Source organism: Poecilia formosa, unplaced genomic scaffold (genome assembly GCF_000485575.1).
Source record: "Poecilia formosa unplaced genomic scaffold, Poecilia_formosa-5.1.2 Scaffold244, whole genome shotgun sequence".
Taxonomy (NCBI): domain Eukaryota; kingdom Metazoa; phylum Chordata; class Actinopteri; order Cyprinodontiformes; family Poeciliidae; genus Poecilia; species Poecilia formosa.
In genome coordinates, this window is record NW_006800183.1 from 333,785 (window position 1) to 352,675 (window position 18,891).

Here is an 18,891-nt window from a genome sequence, read left to right on the forward strand (position 1 = left end):
ACCAATTTAGGTTAAACGGCAAGTATTTTGTGACTGCAATTTTTCCCAAATAGCACAATACATTGCAAAAATGCAATGTATTGTCCCTCTTTTAGCCAGCTGATTGGCAGTGCACATGTGTGGAAGAGGTAACGCATGTTATTTGTGACTGAATGTTCAATAAACTCTTGTGACTCCAGGACTAGGATCTTTTCAAAAGGACTCTAAACTGTATGAAAGTCTAAAAGAAGATTGTCTTACTTGACATTTCTGATCCTTAGAGTTAATAGATTTATTTGTGCTTTTACATGTGAATGTATGGATATTTTGGAAATTTAGTGTTTTTGTCATTGATTAATGTGCACATCAAAAATATCTCAATCAAGCAACTGTCCCAATCTTACAAGAAGTTCTGTCTGTCTTTGTTTTCTTGTTGCAGATCAAACTTAAATGATAATTCTAGTGTAGCTGGACTATCAAACTAATTTAACATCAAACTATTTTCTTTCATCCACTTCTTGAATCTACCTGTCAAACTTCTGAGTCTAATTCTCTCATTTTTAGCCATGTTCACTGCAGTGAAGGGCAGAAAGGCTTTGTTCAAGAATATGGGGATGACAGCTTCATCTATTTATCATATGGCGTACAATAGCAGACCTTGAGAGCCGGACAGACTTTCACTGATCCAGGCTCCGGCACTGCAGGCAGGATTATTAGATAAAATTGTATGTGGGGAGAGTCAGAATTCATCATGTGCTCATTACTTTCTGAAAATTTTCAAATTAGTCAAAAAATACAGTGATGCAAAAAGAAAATATTGAACACATCTTAAGTTCTTGCTACTCTGAAAAGTTAAAACATCATATAATTAGAACCTTGTTGTTTTTGGTATCTCAAATGACAACAAAAGGAACCGATTATCAAACAAAATGCGGAGTCAACATGTAACAGGTTAAGCAAGCTTTTTTCTTCCTTTGTTCCAACAAAATACCTCCAGCTTTGTGAGATTCATGAGCCCTGCAGCAATGCATGCCTCCTTTTTTACACTTTAAGATTTTTGGATGATGCTTAGGTCACATTTTTTCTAATTTAAATTCAATTTTTTGTTGTTTAGAAGTAAATTTACAAGCCTTTGGACCAAATTCTGGAATGAGAAGACGGGAAAAGTGCTCATCACTGAAGATATTATTTCATCAGCTGCTGCTTTAGTGCTTGATTTTCTAAAAGCCTTCAGCAGGTGAATGCATCTTTATAAATTAAAATTTTCTGAGATTGGATCAGCTGCGTTGCTGCTTTGGTATATTGTTTTGATCCCGAGAACCGCTTGATTTCTTAATTTCATTCATAAAACATCAGGAAATTATTGTACTACTGTTCCCTTCATTGAGTCGCTGACAAAAACACACAAGGACCCAGAAGAATGGTGTGATTTTGGTGTCATTTGGTGCAGATTCAGACCCCCGGTGCATGTCAGAAACAGGCACCAGAATGCTACTTAATGGCTCCCCCAGCGGAGCGCCATTGTTGTCAGGCCGTGGCCAGATTGTCCAACAGTCAGTCAAAACAGGGAGTACAGGCTGTAGACACAAAGGATACCTCACAGACACACTGGAACCGGGTAGTTTTACAGTCCTGACCAAAATGTTAAAGCTGGACAAGAAATTTCAAGAGATCACATTTTCTGCAGCAGGAAGAAACTGGAGAAGAAAAATTATAAACTCCAACACGCTGCTGATCAGCCTTGAATGGTTAAAATCTTCACAAAAATCTGGATTTTAAAGTAATTTTCTGTCAGGCATTCACACCGTCATGCCCTCCTCTGATATCCAAGGCGACACGGCTTTCTGTCTTTGAATGTGGCAGTGTAAGCTGCACAAGGAAAAGGCTTCTTGCAACAATTCATCCCTGCAGAGGTTGAATGTAGGAAGACAGCGGGTTCGACGCTTTCAGGAGAAGGTCAAGGGGTAGAACCCAAATGATTTCAGCTGTGTTGAGCTTCAGGATCTAACAAGGCAGATATCCGACCCAAGTGAAGGCTGACTGCAGCTCAACAACCATAAGAGCGCAACTTAGAGAACATAAAATTTCTACATTTTCTTCCACGGCATAAACGTGCCTATTCTGCTTTGCAAAGCAGAATAGGCAGATGTTCTCCGCATGTAGGAGGATTTATCGTGGCATGGGAGCGTTTTCCTTCAATGGGACAATGGAGCTCAAGGCTGGAGATCTTACAGTGAGCTTTCCTTTTGCCTGAGGACCCTCATCTACAACCACATCACCAAAGCACCAAGTAAAAGATGTCTCACCAAATCACCAAATACATACATATGATTAAAGACCTCTTCCAGGAGAATAACATCCCTGTATTGACCATCCTGTATGCTTCTGTGAGGTAAATCCCTTTGTAAACAAAAACAGATGCTAATTCCAGATCCTGGATTATCTTCATGAAGCTATCCTCAGACCTCTGGCATAGGGAGTCATAAAGCAAGACTTCAGATAACCGCTGAGTCCCAACTAGATGTGTTACTTCTACAGACAAATTAGCTTGACTTGAATAAGTAGAAACCATGGCCATACTGTAGGGGTGCACAGATTTATCAGCCAGTCGATTTCCTTAACTTTGGGACTTCAGAGATCAGCTGATGCTGATATGTGAAGCCGATCTTATCTACCTCATCAAACCACTGTCCTCTTCTGCTCTGCTGTGAGAGAGGTTTGACTGACAGACCAGCACACTAGGTCATTTCTGCACGTTTACAGTTAACAACAGTCACCCCACTATTGACCACTCAGCGACTTTCTTCCTATATTTAGCAACAATTCAGACAAAAAAATTGGTATAGGCCAAAACAGGAGTCTGCTGTCCAGGTTTTTAAACATCAGCAATCAGCGATCGGCCAGAAACCTGCAATCGGTGCAAACCTACTACACTGGCAAAAATAACTTGGAAAAACAATTGCAGTTGCTTCGTTCAATACTTCCGTCTCCCATTTCTCACCACACAAGACGTTTACGTCAGCTGTCGGTAAATTACGGCGCTCCATTCTCCTCCTGGCAGCACTTACGCTAGCCCGCAAAATAACAGCAAAAGTTGGGAGAGAACACCAGATTTGGTCGGTTGTTCAACAATAACTGAATACATTTTCTGAAAATAGTATCTGCTGAGGATTCATTAACCAAGTGATAATCACAATAAAATAGTTTTTCAATTCTGCTCCTAAGAAAGTTAACCATAGTGTGAAAATACTACAACTAAACGACTATAATTAATAAAAATAATATCTAACTAATACTAGCTAATAAAAGCTATTTAAAGCCAACTGAATTAGACAAAAAGTCAGTTCCAGCAATCCTCAACATCTTCTTCTGCAGCAAGTCTGTGAGCAGAAGAGGATAAAATGGCTGCATGACTTCATTCCTCACTAAGCGGCTGCTTGTAATCTGGACCACTGATCCAGGGTCAGCAGTGTGCCGACTTTGTTATCCATTTGATCTAACATTGTAATCATTGCAGTAAAGTTGCAATACCTTTCAGCAAGTGTAGTTGTAGATGTTTTCCCCTGTCAGTGGGTGCAGTTTCACAATGTCCAATGCAGTAATTACAAAAATAATAATAAAAAAACCTCTATTGGCCAGTTTAACAGACTAAAATCTAAAATACACACACAGGACTGTGAAATTTTAAATGCATTTTCACTATCTTGAAAAAGTCTTCTCAACGTTTCACATTTTATACATTGCCTCAATAAAGTTGAGTATATTGTATTTATATTTATTGAGACCAACACATTCATGTAAGGAAAACACAGTTTTAGAGATGTTTTGCAAAACAGTTATGAAACCTCAAGTTAGTATAGGAGTGCACAGATTGCAGTTTTCTGGCTGATCACCAATCTTTAAGAAGCCTGACATCAGGGTGCTGTGGTGGTGCAGGGGTTCAGCATAAGGAGGCCTTAGTCCTCATGTAGCTGTTGCAGGTTTGATTCCTGGCCTGGTGACCTTTGCCCCATGTCTTCTCTCATTACCCACTTTCCTGTCAATTCACTATCAAATAAAGGCCACTAGAGCCAATTAAAGCTTAAAAAGAAATCTAACATTCTGATTTTGGCCGATACCAATTTTTTTTGTTTGTTTGAAATGTTGCTAAATATAGCAAGAAAATGACTGAGTTGGTAACAGTGGGATGCCTATTATTAACCGCCAGCATACAGACATGACCTGGTGGATCGGTCTGTCAGTCAAATCTCTTTCTGCAGAGAAATAAAGGACAGTGGTTGATTTTAAGACCTTGGCTGAGCTGAATAAGATTGGCGTCACATGGAAATATTAGCCAATCACCAATCTCCTAAAATTAAGGAAATCTGCCCTGATAAATCAGCAGACCATTAATTTGGTGCAGCCCAGTATTCATCCTTCTTTAGTCAATACTTTGGACACCACTTAACACAAACAAAGTACTTTTATAAATGTCTTCAGCAGCTTTACACATTTAGACTGAATTTTCTGCCCGTTTATTTTTGAAAAATACCTCAAGCTCCATAAAAGTTTTGACCTTCATTGTAGCTCTGGGTTCATGTTTAGGGCATTTTGTTCTTCTGGATGGTGAAGCTCTCTCTACCAGGTTTCCCTCCTGGATAGTTCTGCATTTAGATCCATTCGCTTCTCTTGTCCCTGTTGGAGGAAAAGCATCATATGATGCTGCTGACACCAGCATGTTTCACCTTGGAGATGCTGTGTTCACGATGATGTTCAGTTAGTTTTGAATTAAGTCTGGAAAGTTTGAATTTGACAAGTTCCACGTATATTTGCTGCGGCCCCTTCATGACAGCTGCAAGTTAAAAGTCATGACTTTCGTTCAACAGTGGCTTTCTTCTTTCCATTCTTCCATAAAGGCTGAATTTATTTAGTCTACAGCTAATGGTTGTCTTGTCAACAGATTTTCCCACCTGAACTGCCTCTTTGTTGCTGCTCTGATGAATGTTCTCCTTGTCCAGTCTGTCAGTTTAGATGGACAATGATGTCTGGTAGAAAAATCCATTTTGTACTTTTAGAGCATCTCTTTATTTTTTTTTCTTTTCAGCCTTCTGTGTCATTTGAAGATAACTATATTTACACCAGTCTCAATGCAGACTTATTATAGACACAAATGAACTAATGCTGTTTGAGTTGTCTGTGCTAAATATTTCTTTTTATCTCAGATTGACAGTGATATCAGGTTATAAAATTCTCATATTTATTAGGTTTGCCACCAGATGCCTTAGCTCGCTGCAGACTAACCAGAACTCTCAAAATTCAGCAGCTGTTTGAAAACTGAACCCTAAACATCAATATTTTATTCACACAGGAAATACAGAGACTATCTCGCTCATGTCCACAGCCTCCTTAATAGTAAACCCACACTCACACATCTCTTCTAGTGTATTATTAAAAATATTGTATAGCAAAATTAAGAAAATATATTCCCTTGATGAATACAGGATGTATAATACACAGAGATGTCCCACAGATATCAGTGCACATGTACTGTTTACTCACTGTGTTCATACAGCAGAAATCCCCTCCACAGAAAAACACTCACATAAAGTAGAGTGAAAAAGTGTTTGCACCCTTCCTGGTTTCCATTATGTGTCACACTTAAGTGTTTCAGAACATCAAACCAATTAAGATAGCAGTCAAAGACGACAAACATAAACACAAACTGCAGTTTTTAAGTGAAGACACTTATTATTATTATTATTATTATTATTATTATTATTATTATTGAAGAAAAAAATCCAAAAAAAGAACCTGCAAGGTGTTGTTTGTCCTGCAGTCTGAATCTGCTGTGATTAATTGGACAAGTCAGGTTTGTTAGCAAAGCACATTTCATAAAACAGATGAAGAAACAAATAAAAGTAACAATTAAATCAGGATCATTAGACATATTTTTTCAAAGCAAGTAAGGCATCACACAGCAAAAGCATAACGGTTATTTAAAAAAAAAATGTTTAAATTGAACTAGAAAGCAAACTATTTTTATTTGACACCTAAGTGCAGGGTTTGAATATGATGCCACAATGTCAGTCTGCCAGTTCCTGCTGCTGCAAACATCCCCATAGTATGATACTCACACCACCATGCTTCACTGTAGAGACGGTGATGAGGTGTACCTGGTTTCCTCCAAATATGACGTCTGGCATTCACACCAAAGAGTTCAATCTTTGTCTCAACAAATCAGAAAATTTAGTTTCTCTTGGTCTGAGAGTCCTCCAGGAGCTTTTTGGTAAACTCCAGATGGGTTGCCATGTTTATTAAGGATTGGTTTTCGTCTGACCGCTCTACCTTACAGGCCAGATGATAATTGTCCTTCTGGAAGGTTGTCCTTTCTGGAGCTTGGACAGAGTGACCATCGGGTTCTTGGACACCTCCCTAAGACCTTTCTCCTCTAATCACTCAGTTCAGACAGCCAGCCAGCTTCAGGAAGAGTCCTGCTGGTTCCAAACTTCTTCCACTTACCGATAACGGAGGCCACTGAGCTCACTGAGACCTTCAAAGCAGCAGAAACGTTTCCCCAGATTTGAGCCTCAAGACAATCCCTTTGAGTTCATGCTTAGTGTTTGACCTCTGACCTGCACTGCCAACTGTAGGGCCTCGTAGAAACAGGTCTGAGCCTTTCCAAATCAAGTCCAGTCGGCTCAGGTGGACTCCATTTAAGCAGTAGAAACATGCAAGTTTGACCAGTGGACACAGCTTAGTTTAGAGCTTCATGGCAAAGGCTGACAATGTACATCTGATTTCTTGGTTTTCTAGTATTTTTTTAATAAATTTACAAATAAATAAATAATTCAAACATTTTTGTCATAATTGAGTATTTGTGTATGGAATTTTAAGGAAAGAGATTATTTTGATAAAATTTGGAATAAGGATTTAGCATAAAAAAATGTGGAAAAAGTGAATACTGTCCAGACATTTAAAAGCTGCCAGCTGCTTGTTTCTCCTTTCACTATCTCAGTGGTGCTTTAATGCCCAGGAACCGACAGAGACAACCATGCTCACCTGACTTTATATGCACCATTGGTGGCTCTGCCTCAGGTGACAAAGTGTGTTTCGTGTTTGGATCACACAGGTGTTTAATTTACAGTAAATCTTTACTGTTAGATGTCAAAAATAGCTAGAAATGTAAAATTTACATACGAGAACAACAGTAAATTTTAAACCGATGTTTGTTGTAGTTTCATCATGGTGAGAATACTTTGAACTACTATCCCAAAATGTGACTATGGAGTCGTAGATCTACCATAAATAACCTTTGACTGTTTATCTTTAGGGGAAAGAATGTTATCCCGTAGGATTGAGTTAACTCTTGAAGTTTGCACAGAAATTTGAGAAGTAAAGCTAAGATTTTATCCCAAAAAACTCACAGTAAAAAAAGTAGACTTACACAGAAATTGCACTATATTGGCAAATGTATTTGCTCACCCATCCAAATCATTTAATTCAGGTGACTTCTAGAGGCATTCAAATCACTTCCATGGCCACAGTCGTATAAACTCCAGCACCTGAGCTTACAAGCTGCTTTTACAAACATTTTGTAAAAGAATGAGTCACTTTCAGAAAAAGTATCCTGATAATATGTTAACTGGGCAAAAGGTCCGGCCAGGATATTTCTTCCCTACTAAATTTTCCAAAGTGAAAGCGTTTGAGAATGACAGCAACTCAGCCACAAAGTGGCATCCACAGAGTCAGGTCAGCGGATGCTGAGGCACACATTGTCATGTTCTGTGTCACTGAAGCTGGACCAAACGCAGACTAGAGCCTTTGAGGACCATTGTGGACACTTTTATAGTAAAATGACAAAACTTACAACAGAAGCACAATGAGAACAGGTTATAAAATAGCGGTAGAGAAACGTAAGAATCCAACAAAGAGCATTGAAAAACCAGGAGGTAAAATACTGAGACGGGTGGAAAATGACAAGAGAACCAGATGAGATGATCAGGGGCGCAGCTGTGGGAGGAAGACTAATTAACACAGAGGGAGCAGAACTAACAACCAATGAGTCTACAAACCGAAGGAGGAAGATCTGACAGTAATCTGAGAAAATAAATTGGAATGTAAAAGCAGCAAAACACAAGTACTAAGAAACTAAACAGAAAGGAATTAACTAATATGGCAACACCACAGAGCTATAATGAATACAGAGAGCTGAACAGAATATGGCAAGTTCTATTGAACATAAATAAATTACAAAAAATTATTATAACACAAAAACCCCAGGGTCGTGACACAGTGTGCAGAGATCATCGACAAGCTGCAGAGCTCCAGTCTTTATGTGGCCTTCAAAGTATCTGAACAATGAAGCATAGAAAGCTTCATGGAATAAGTTTCTGTTTCTGAGCAGCTGCATCGCAGCCTCACTTCACTAAATCCAGGCTGCAGCCCAGCGTTTGGCTTTAGCCAGGAGAAAGGTGGCTGCAGTGTACCAAGTAGAAAGTTTGGTGCTGAAGGGTTTATGAACGATGTGGCTCTTTTTTCAGAAGTTGGGTTCTCTTAATTAAAGACGCCATAATGGTGCAGCACACCAAGATATTTCTTACAATTTAATGATTACTTTGAAAGAACAGTTTGGAGATTAGCTCTTTCTGTTCCAACACTACTTACTACTGCCCAAAGCAAAGTCCATCCATCCGTCCATCCGTCCGTCCGTCCGTCCATCCATCCATCCATCCAATTTAAACTAGATGATTTCACATCAGCTCTCCAGTTTCACATTTTCACTTCAGGCGAAAATGTCAAACATTTCAGGTGAAAACAGTTGAAGTGTCAGAAGCAATGTTTTCAGTCATTATTAATATGAAAGTCAAGATGGAGTCTGTAATTAAACGTAAAATCGTGCTCATTTAAAACAGCGCCATGCCTTCTTCTGGTGTTTTGAATTGGATCTAAATCCATGAATCTGGGATACAAAAAAAAAAACAAAAAAAACTAAAAACAAAGATTAAAGTTTGTTGGCCCCATATCTGGCCTACAGTGCAATTTTATGACAAGCTATATTTCTCTACAACTTTATCTCTGACCTGTGTGTCCCTTGGTCTTCATGATCTTTGTTCGCTGAAGGTTTCACAGAGCCTCTGAGATTATATTAAATAGGTGACTTCTAGAGGCATTTACTTCCACTGGACTTTATTTAAAGTTTTTATTTATTAAAAAGGGTCAATATTAGCCTGGCCATTAACTTCCTATGTTCAGCTCTGCTCAATTATCATGTCCCTTTGGTGCTCCATTTGGTATTTCTCCAATTGAACTTGATTTCTCTGGTAGACTTGCAACCAATCAGCGAACAGAAAGAAAAGTTGTGAGTGATGACATTTATTTTCTGCCCTGTTTTAGAATTGTAGCCTGCATGTAGTTTAGCAAACGCAGTGGAGGAAGTGAATGAAGCCATGTTGGCCAGGCTTCCAAAAAAACTGAATTAACATCAACAGTCGGCTTGTTCGGCTTGCCACCTCTATCCTAGAAGAATGGAACCAGCAAAGCATGGAAACAACCAGCAAAGGATGGTTAAGAATAACATCTCACTTTATTTCGGTTGTTTTTGCGTTACATTCAGTCAGATAATGTGGGAGAAAGAGGCTGAAGGCAGCAAAGGATGGTTGTTTCCAGTCGAACTGGTGCATTACCTACGTCATGGCCAAATATTAACCACTGAGTAAAATTTAAAACTTCAACAGAATCCACACCTCGAGTAAGCAATCATTTTTCTCAGTGGCCGAAGGTCGAGACACTCTGTTGAAGCAAATAGGAGCTGACTTTCACCAGGCTAGGTGAATATATAAGCACACCGCACTTTCCAGATTTATATTTGTTATAAAAGTGACAGCAATGTATGATCTGACTTCTGACTCCCCATCCCACTTTTGTACTTTATCGTGTTATCTGTCATAAAATCACAATCAAACATGTTGTATGGTTGTAATGAGATAAAATGTGAGTACTTTAATAAACAAGAACTTTTCTCCTTAACTAAGCTCTGTGTTTTAGCTGGAGTCAGTAAAGGGAAGTTAGGGTGCTGTGTTCACACCCGTTTGTGAGTTAAAATGGCAGAAGCAGCGTTTCCAGCCCTCACCATTACGAAAGTTTAATTTAGCCTGTGTAATTCAAATCAAATACTTGCTTATTCAGAATAACATCTCGCTTTATTTCGGCTGTTTTTGGGTTACATATCAGTCAGATAATGTGGGGGACAGCAACTAAAGACTCCAAAATGAAAGGCTGAGACCCAACGAGCAGCATGTCTGCCTGTTATTCACCTGTAGGGCTTATGCCGGCGCTAGGACCCAGGGTGCGCGATTTTCATCTCCAGCTGCTGCAGACCGAAAACTGGCAATAAGGGAAGATCGCGAGGACAAGCCAAAATTGCTTACTGTATTCATTCTGCTTCAAAAATCCCACCCGTGGCCCCTCACCGAAGCCCGGGCGACGGCGGCGGCCGCTTGTTGCGCTGTGTGCGGGCTTTGAGGCTGTCGACGGCTCGGAGCGCAAGGTAAGACGGTGCAATACCATGCGATTACTAATAACAAAGGCGTTACGGGCGAGCAGGGGGCATTAAAGGGGGCATTGCACAACGCTGCCGAGGGCGAGTAAAACTCTGCCAAACTTTGACCTGGATATTTGCGTTTCCCCTCCCGGTTTGTGTCTCGAAGGAGCCACAGTAGTTGGCGTGATGTTTCTCTGTTATCCCGCGGCATTAAATGCGGGATCGTGTCACATGTATACGGACAGCCAAGTTGTGGGGATGACATCCGTGGAAGTGCCGTCCATGCGTGCCGGGTGCGGGGTAAAATCCAGATCCTGATACAGTTTAGACCCCCGTAGATGCGATTTGAACATTTCTGGGATAGATTAAACACAACATAGCACACAGGGCCATCCATTAACCTGGAGGATAACATCACTCTGGACTGTTTCTGTGAGCGGCTGCTGTCCTTCCTGTAGCTCACTGTGGAATAATTGATCACTTATACCAAGATGGAAGGGCATTGTTGTGGGTTTGCGTGTCCTGACTTCCCCGCAGCCTCGACATTATTGACCAGGTGAAGCACCAACTTAGACGGGACATCCTCCTCGCCGTGAAGCATGGCGGCCTAAATAGGGTCGATAATCTCCGATATGACTAACACTTAGATGAGCATGTGAGCCCACTTTGAAGACGACACACTTTGAACAAAATAAAAACAGGCCCTTGAACATAAACAAAGTGCATTCATCCGTGGCATCGCAGCTGCCATCGTCGCTTGTGCGGAATACCACATCCCTGATTTATAATAATGGCGTGGATAACAAGTTTTGAAATAAAAAAAAAATAAAAAACTCCCAGCTTCACACATCCGGTGTGGAGTCCGTGAAAGAAAGCAGCCGGTCGCAGCCGGGGGATTTCATCCGGAGCTCCTGCGCGGAGGTTCGGGTCTCCGGGTTGCCCCCCTCCCCAGCCCGCTGCCCCAGGCTCAGACACAATGCGATGTGTCAGCTGCCCACTTTGTGTGACTGTTACGGCTCTCTACGGCGTTTCCCTCCTCACTGATCGGCCGCTTGTATTTGTTTTGCCGATTTCTCATCTGGCCGCCTGTCAGCGATTTGTCCGATTACACGCAGCCATTGCTGGGCGAATGGCGAAGGGCATGCTGGAGTCTCCCGCACGGCGGAGCAGCGAAGTAGTTTGTGGACAGGGTCGTTGTCCTGCACGGCGGCAGCAGCCACACTAATTCCTCCCACCACACGGCGGCTTCAGCCCGGCCGTTTTGGGCGGTTATTTCCCCACCAGGCACCAGGCTGGAGTTCAGAAAAGTCCGATATTTGTTGTTGCTAAAGGAGTGGATCCCCGTGCAAAGCAGCAGGCCTGCTCTGCTCTCTGGATTCAGGTAAGACCGAGTGGCCTAATTACAGCGCAGTCCCCTGCACCGCTTAACTACTGTGCCAAAATGTGATTATGGAGTAAGAGAGCTGAATGACCTGTGGCTGTTTATCTTTAGGGGGATGGGGGAATCTTGTCTTTTTCCATTGACTTACCTGTCATGATGTGAGCACAGAAATATGAGAATGTAAACTAGGATTAATCTGAATGTGCAAACTGGAGTTAAAACCACTTAACTGAATCCAGAACCTAAACTACCCTTATGGTAACAGGAAATGTGATTTTGACATACTGCTCTGCAATGTCAGAGCTGAAGATGCACAACACAGAGAGAGGGAGAGGGAGGCGCTGTCTTTATAATCATTATAAAATATTTGTTTCAATAGGGTTCACTCATTAGGTTTTCTATATCAAAGTGTTTGGGCCAGAATGTGATTCTCAGGTCAAAATACCACGATTACTCTGCATAAATGTAACATTTTAACAGAATTATATAGCATTTCAAACACAAAATCAACAATTATTTTCTCTGATGCTAAAATAATCTGACATTTTAACTATCGTAGCTGTGATAACCACATCTGTAACATTTATTGACTAGCTGTACTTTTTTGTAACCAAAAATACTTACAAACAGCTGAATTTACTTTCCTGAAAGGGAAAAAATGTAGCAGCTCTCTCTCTGCCATTCAATAAGTAGTGCAGCAACTAGTGGGGGAGGGGCAGTGATTTCTCACTCTGTGCTCATTGGTTTTGAATGAAAAAGCCTCTGTATACCTTGACATCTGTGATCGACCCATGTCTAGTTTAAAATCTGTTTAATTACCGTCTTCGTTGTCATTATAAATAGTTGTTAGCAGTTGCTATCGCCATAAATGTGAAATGGTCTTTATTTCTGATTCACGAGGTCTCAGATCGGTTTATTTTGATTTGAGACAATGGAGATTTACACAAACACAGAAAACTCATCTCTGGGTTTTATGAAGGAGAGAAGATTATAAGAATAGATTTGTTGAAATCAGACACACTTTGTATAGGTATAAAAAAGTGAGATTATCATAATGTCGAGTTAAAAGTCAAAAGTTCTCAGAAAATCAACATCAGCTTAGCTTTTTTTCATGTTTGTTGTATTTGTGACTGAAAGTTGAGATGTTTTTGTTATTTCCAATCAGTGTTGTGCTTTGGATAATCTTTAGGGTCTATTTGGACTATTTTCAGTGATAATGTAAACTACATGAGGTTTCAGCAAAAATCAAGTTGTCAAGAAGTCAATTTAAGATCAGCTTTTTAAAAATGGAGCCAGTAAGATGGGTTTTCCCATGTGGGTGAGTTAAAATGTAAGAAGCAGTGTTTTCTCTCTAATTAAACTTAAATCTTATTCAAAATAATGCCCAGCCTTATTTTGAGTGTCTTTGCATTGGCTCAAAGTCAGCTGCTCGATTCAGTAAAATGAAAATCTAATTTTAATTGAGCTGAATCTCTGTGGAACAATGCAAATTTGTGAATTTGCAACTAAGCATTTTATGTTTTTGATACTTTTAATCAGTTCCGTGCTGTATATTTTTATTTGGAAAAAAACAATTTTAATAAGAACAAGGTAAAAGGAAAAGGCTAATTCTGGTCGTCATTATATCACTTAACTGATTTGGCATCCACATGGTAAATATAGTAGAAATTATTAAAAAATTTGCTTGTGTTTCCCATCCGGTGTTGGCCATGTATGTGAAACTAAAGCTCATAAAGAGACTGGTGAAGTTAGATGGCCACAAAAGACCAAAGGTTCTTTGAAGAAAACATGTTTCAAAATCCCCCTCTGTCCGTCAGGCTGCAGCTGGAGGGCCTCCCGCTCCCTCATGTTAGTCCTCCAGCAGCAGACCCAAACCTCTGCCACTCTGGGTTTTATTAAAGCCCGTTTCACCAGCTGACTGCTAATTGACCTGTCGTGGGCTGACTCAGTCAGACGCTCCGTGATAATCGCAACCCCGCGTTGTTTATTTAAAAAAAAAAAGAAAAAGAAAGAAAGAAACACACACGCACACGCACACACATTTCATTACTTCGTTGCCCCGATAAGCCTTTTCAGTTTAGCGCACCGTTACACTCTTTGGTCGCGATCCCCCATTCCCCTGAGCGGCTGGAGCGCGCGTTGCATGCCGGTACCTGCAGTTCCGAGCGCTCCCGGCCTCTCCAGCGTCCAACGCTGGGCGTGGAGAGCCGAGCACTACATCTCCCATGCTGTCGCCGCGCACCCTCCTGCCCCTCTCCCTCCCTCCGCTCTCTCCCACCAGACTGGAGGCTGGAGATACGGAACGGACTGTCTTGACGACCCCCCCTCTCTACCCTCCCCTTCTTCTCCTCCCTTACTCCCGCCCCCCCACCCCGGACTTTTAGAGCCGAAAACCGTCGAGATCAGTGAGCAGCCGCGGACGGCCGGGGCGAAAGGCTGGACACGGCCGTATCTATCCACCACAGTCGTGTCTGCACGTCGCTTCACTTGCCATCTGGACGAGCGGGTTCGTAACTGTTTGTGTCATTAGACATCTTTTCGCTCGCTCGCTGATTAGCGCCGGATTGGTTCAGTTTTGGAGGTAGAGAGTGAAAGAAGAAACAAGGGGGGCCCGGAGAGGAGAGGCTCGGTGAATGCCTTTCAACGCCGGAGTGGCTCCGTGAGTCGGTCCGGTGAAGGGCCGATAACAGAGGCTGGAGCACTTCAGCATTAGGGCGGCCGGGGATAAACACGCAGCGAGCCGGACCCGGTAATAAGTTGTCACCCCTCTGCTGCCCCTCTGTAGTGGACTACTTTTTCTCACCTACCTACCAGTTGGTCCAGTTTGTGTGCTTTTTTGGCCAGTGGAAATAATCGTTAGTTTGTCATGTGTTACTTTGTTGTTGTTGTTGTTTAGTTCGCGTCTCGTTTCGGTCTCTTGTTTTGACTTTGCTCGGATGTTGACTGACCTTATCGGGCGCAGATGTGACAGATTCTGGGGGTCTTCTGGCAGGGCTCTCCCGTCACTTCGCTGGTTTTGTCAGCGAGCCGCCTGCCCGGTTAGTGTCCATGTTTGCCTGCGGATGGACCGGTCACCTGAGAGCCCGGTCCTCCCATTATGCTGGAGAAAGGGAGCAACGCGGAGCTCTCCAGAGTTTTTCCGTGCTTATATTTATACCGACTGCCCCAGCACAGCGTGCATGTGGGCTTTTTGTGCACTTTTTCTTTTTTCTTTTTTTTCCTTTTTTTTTGTCAGCTGTGACATTGGGAACCGCTGAACAGGACAGGGGGCTGACCGGATGGAAGTAGGGGGGCCACAACAGAATAATGTGGCTGTTTTTCCTCCCCTTTTTCATCCCTCTCTCCCTCTCTTTCTCTCTCTCAGAGGTATTCCCAGCCTCCACTTTTTGTTTTCGTCTGCTGCCCACGGCGTGTGCGCGGACCTCTGCATGCATTCGCTGGCCTACATCCGAGCGAATGGATTCAGATGTTGCGGAGCAGACCGCGATCGGAGCACAAAGACAAACTAGCTGTAAGCAACTGTTGTACGGTAATGTATGCAGACCCTCCTTTCCACGGAGCGGAGCGGCATCTGCATCGCTGCTCCCCCCCCTCTCTCTCTCCCCCTCTCTCTCATCTGAACACGCAGATTACACGCAGAGATTTGGCGTGTCTGTCTGTCAGTATGTGCATCATCTTCGCTGTGGCTCCAGTGACTCAAAGGTGAAACATTTCCATCGCATTCAAAGCTTTCACCTCAGATTTTTAGAGCCTTTTTGGTGCGCTCACCTCCACCTTCATCCAGGATGCTCCTCCTGTGCACACGGATGCTTCATGATTAAATGTGTGATACAGTTATCTATGTTATTACATTAAATTCCCTGTTCTCTGTAAGATAACAATCAAAACTTTTTCTCATTTAAGTCGACCACTTTCTGCTCTGCTGGACTTTATGTAAAGCAAAACGCTGCAGATAAAGGTTAGTTCAGTGGTTGCCTCATATATGGATTAATGTATGGTCATACAGCGGACAGACCACGGAGACCAGGGGTCAGAGGCCACTTTAACTCTAGCTCCTGTTTGAAGTGACAGATAAAAGCAAGTGTCAGTGAGAAATTATTTAGTGGTGTTGAAAATATATTCTGTCCTTTAGCTCTGGGCTGATTGAATGGCTATAGTTGATTTGAGGTTATTTTGATACAACAGGGTAAGTAATGCATGGATAGGCAGCATTAGAACTGGGCTATTGCTGTAAATTAGAGCTGCATCATGTACTGAGTGGCAGATTTCACCATTCAATCTTTTTATATGTAATATTTGACATCGTTCAACTTACTCGGCCCACTTACCTGTGCCCACCCCGGATATAGGTCCAGTGACCAAGATCCTGAAGTTCAGCGAGAACAAAAGTAATTTTGCAATGTCTTCATTTCTTAACATTGCTCAGCCCTAAGCATCATGAATAATTAGTGAGTAGGTTATTGTCAGCAATGGTTTGAAATTGATTTGGGCGTTTGAATTATGTCCATAGACGACCATTTTCACACCTATCTGTTGAAGGCAGCGTGTTTTTCTCTGAAATGTTTGATACTCTGCTGCGTACGTTTACATGCATTTATTCTTTGATAAGCAGGATATACATGCATAAGGGTTCATTAGTAGGGATGTAATGCAATGAGGATGACCATTTAAAGCCCTTGTTGGCCTGAAAATGTCACCAAGGCAGGACCTCAACATTTATTCAAACTTGAATAAGATGCATGTTGCAGAAAAGGTAGGAGCGTGGCGTACACAGTACCGTTCAGTATTGTTCTTATCCTTTAAACTTTGACGCATTTTTCCAGATTACCGCCTCAAATTTTAATGAATTTTCTGTGATTTTATTTGGGAGACCAACACAAAGTAGTCCCTGATAATTGAGTGGAAGGAAATTATAACATTTTAAGAATAAACCTTAAAAAATAAAATCTGAAAAATGTTGCGTATGTATTTGGTCCCTTTTAGGGTGTATTTCCACCAGACCTATTTAGTTGGCTTTAATCGCCCTGTTTGATCCACTTTAATTGAGCTACGCTCCAGAAGCAGGAAGCAGACAATAACGCAGGGCATTCTGGGTAAATACAACCAAACAGAGAAATGGCTCATGGTCTTCTGTCAAAGCCAAAACAGAAATCATACAACTGCTAAAATCCAACGCCACTCCATTTGTCTACATTTCATAAAGAAAGAAGTTGTGTTTAGCGTCTTCTTCAGAGGTTTTTGTGACATTTTCTTCAGTGGTTCTTGGTGCAGCGCCCCCACAGGCGAGGAGGGGAACAGGTTTTTCAAAGGGTTTGGATCATCTGACACAGAGCGAATCGAACCAGCTAAAAATGTAACAAATGTTGCAATTTTAGTTCCCTCTTGAAAATCAGTGTAAGGTTTTTTTCTTTTCTTTTTTTTTCTTTTTTAACATTTTTGAGCAAACATGAAGACCAAGGGACACAACTGACAGGCCAGGGAGAAAGTTGTGGATACGTTTAAAGGGTTAAGTTTTGAATCATACCCCAAGCTTTGAACATTTCACAGAGAGCAGCTTTGAGAGGGCAGTACATCCATCCATCAGACTGAGCAAGAGCGGCATTAAACAGAGAACAGCTTAGAGTCCCATGGTAACTCCTGAGGAACTGCAGAAATCCACAGCTCAGATGGAACAATCTGTTGGTCGATCACCCCACAAATCTGGCTTTTATGGAAGAGGTGAAAGAAGAAAGGGATGGCTGAAGGAAAGCCTAGAAACATCCCATTTAAAGAGACAATGAAAAACAGAAGAAATAAAGATTCAGTCAGATGAGATCAAAGTTAAACTTTTATGCCTTTCATGCAAAATGTTACATGTGGAAAGAACTGACACGGAGCAGGACATTCCCTGGGTGAAACATGGTGGTGACAGCATCATGCTTTTCCTCAGCAGGGACAGAAATCGGGTCAGGATTGATGGGAAGATGTGGCCCTTTTCCAGTGGCACCTTCTCAACTTTCCACCAGTAACGGTTCTGTGGTACCATCCCCTTTTTTAGAGCCACTTCGCTGGGTTTCAGACTGAAAACACAGAAAACCATCACTGATTGGCTTGTTGCAATAATCTGACCCAACATTTGTGAAAACTCACTCGGAGCCATGTTGAACACAAGAGTGTTCAACATGGCTTCCTTCTCCTCCAATGTTGTATTGCACTACGTTTTGGACTCCCAGGCTGTCAAAATACACGTCAACCCCACCCGCTAGAGCTCTTACTCAGTTGTAATGGAAAACCACCAGAACTGTGTAGAGTTGAGTTTTGCTGCTAGGTGCTGGTGGAAAAGGGTCAGTGGATGGAGTTAAATACACAGACGTACCGGAGGGAAACCTGTTGTAGGCTGTAAAAGACTTGAGGCTGTGGCAGAGGTTCAGCCAGAGCAACGATGGAATGATTTCATGTCTTAGAACCGGACAGTCTGAAAATCTGCAGCCGGACTTTAAAATGGGTGTTCACAGATTTCATCCAGTCTGAATGAGCTAGAGCTATTTTGTTCAAGAACAAAGGCAGAAAGGTCAGTCTCTACATGTACAAGCTGGTAGAAAAATACCCTAAAAGGCAGTGAAAGGAGTTTTCTATAAAATATTAATAATTCTGGGCGGCTGAATACATATGTATGCGGCACTTTTCAGCTTTTGATTTGCAAACATTTAGAAAATATTGTTTTTTTTCTGCTTCACAATACTTAGTGTTCTGTGTTGTTTTAACACATACAAGTTACTAAAGTTTGTGGAAATTTAAAAAAAAAAATTGAAGGGTGTGAATAATTCTTTAAAGGCATTGTATAACTTTCTAAGACATTGTGCAGCGGGTTTGCATTTTAGTAGATTTTTTTAGTTAGTTTTAGTCTCGCTGATGTCTTCAGTGGTGTGTGAGCTACCTGTGTATTTTACAGCAGTGATCTGTCAGTATCATTGATTTATTTTGCGATTCGGTATTCTGCAAAATGCTACTGTGCTTTAACCTACAGACTTTA

The 18,891-nt window shown here is 41.6% G+C and overlaps 1 protein-coding gene across 5 annotated transcripts in view; it reads left to right on the top strand.

Annotated features, from left to right (window-relative positions):
• bcorl1 (BCL6 corepressor-like 1) overlaps positions 1-18,891 on the top strand; it is a 44,736-nt gene that overhangs the window by 6,192 nt on the left and 19,653 nt on the right. The window contains exon 1 of one of the 5 annotated variants that reach the window (XM_016680501.1): positions 10,027-10,504. The exons of 1 other annotated variant lie outside the window; for it this stretch is intronic. The gene's annotated coding sequence lies outside the window, so the exon portion shown is untranslated. Of the gene's footprint in view, positions 1-10,026; positions 10,505-11,421; positions 11,880-13,423; positions 14,386-18,891 lie in introns of those variants that run through there. 3 more of the 5 variants (XM_016680502.1, XM_007569667.2, XM_016680499.1) reach the window with 3 other exon arrangements.